Source organism: Dipodomys spectabilis, unplaced genomic scaffold (assembly GCF_019054845.1).
Source record: "Dipodomys spectabilis isolate Male_0828 unplaced genomic scaffold, ASM1905484v1 ptg000420l, whole genome shotgun sequence".
NCBI classification, from domain to species: Eukaryota; Metazoa; Chordata; class Mammalia; order Rodentia; family Heteromyidae; genus Dipodomys; species Dipodomys spectabilis.
Genome location: NW_024871097.1, coordinates 568,715 through 570,429, shown reverse-complemented (window position 1 = coordinate 570,429; position 1,715 = coordinate 568,715).

Here is a 1,715-nt window from a genome sequence, read left to right as displayed (position 1 = left end):
TATTTCCTATACTAATCTAATGCACATACTTAGATAGTAATTTAAAACTAAGAGCATAGAAGCAAGATGTACAGTGATGATATTGTCCTGTCAGAAATTCAAGTTAGTAATGTAAATTTCTTCTTAAGGACATGCACAAAAAATACTTAAGAAGAAATCTGATGATGTGTGTGTATATGTGTGTATGTGTGTGTGTGTGTGTGCACGCGCGCTGTTGCAATATGTTCCACATAGAAGCACTGTGCAGGGTGTCCAGCCATTCACAGTTATTGCATGAATATCTACCTTGACTACCAACTCATGGACAAGGTCTAAATGTCCACTCTAGGTTTCCCTATGAAGAGGGATATACTCATCCTCATCCCTAGTATTCATATGAATGGCATTTTTGGAAAGTAGTCTCTGCACTTTAGTAAGCTGCAAGGCAAGCACTATACCATGAGCCACCTTCCCAGCCAAAGGATTAAAATTCTTGTCTGTAATTTGGTCAAAGGTATGTCTCTTTACGTAGGCTACTAAAAATGTATTTACTAATTTAATGTAAATAAATGAATTCTATTTCCATCTGTTTAAAAAAATTGTTCTGTAAATTGATCAGAAGCATGGATTTTGTGGCTAGATAGGTCATTGCACATTTGTTTCTTTCTTCCTCTCTCTCTTTCATGTTTCTCATAGATAATATAATTGCTCCATAATTATCCTACTTCGTTTTGCTTTTATATTTTCGGTTGTATCATTTCACTTTCTGCCCTGCCATTTCCCAAATCAGCACCACATAAACAGAAAAATCTGGAAGTGGTGCTGTGGCTCAAGTGGTAGAGCACTTGCCTTGATTTGAAGAGCTCAAGGACAGTGCCCTGGCCCAGAGTTCAGGCCCCACAACTAATTTAAAAAAACATCTAAATCCTTTAAAATTCTAGTAACAGATCTGACTGAAATCAGTGGAATCACACTTTTCCTGTACAATGAAGGAATAAGTCCAGGCTAGGAAAGCAACTAGAGAGGCAGGCTGATTGCATCTGTGATAAACCTTTTTGGAAAATGGTATCGAGTATTACTTACTGGTGATCCACTTGTGCTGGAAGCATGATTCTGAACTATTGCTTGCTGATTCTGAACTATTGCTTTGATCATTATATTCTCCAAGAAGAAAAGTGAAATTAAATTGATAGCAAAGGATTACTAATACATTTTGACTTCTCATTAAGCATCTTCAATCATCAAAATCACCTAAAGACAATAAACAGGCCTACTTTTTTAGATGAAAACAAGTGTCTTTAAAAAAAAAAACAAGGAATTTAAGTAGTTATGCAAAGGACTTCTATTTTACTACTGCATTATACATTTTTTTTCTAATTTGAGTACCAATAAATTATGAATCTATTAGAAAGGTCTTATGTTGAATAGTGAGTACTCTTACACTATATCATGGTATTTCCCAAATCATTTACATAGAAGGTATTGTTTCCTATTTTCTCATTCCTAGAATAAGCTGCTCATGAAGATACCACTGGTGTTCATTTTCAGTCTGTACCTTTGAATACGGAGGAAAATCTTTCTCTGCTCTCTATCAATCCCTTCTCTCCTGGTAGAATAATTTAGAATAGTAAAAATGGCAAAAGAGAAAATAAATCACGGTGAAAAAACATACCGAAAATTCACCGGATTTTTCCAACAAGTTCAACCAACGTGAACTATACGGGAAATTCATTGAC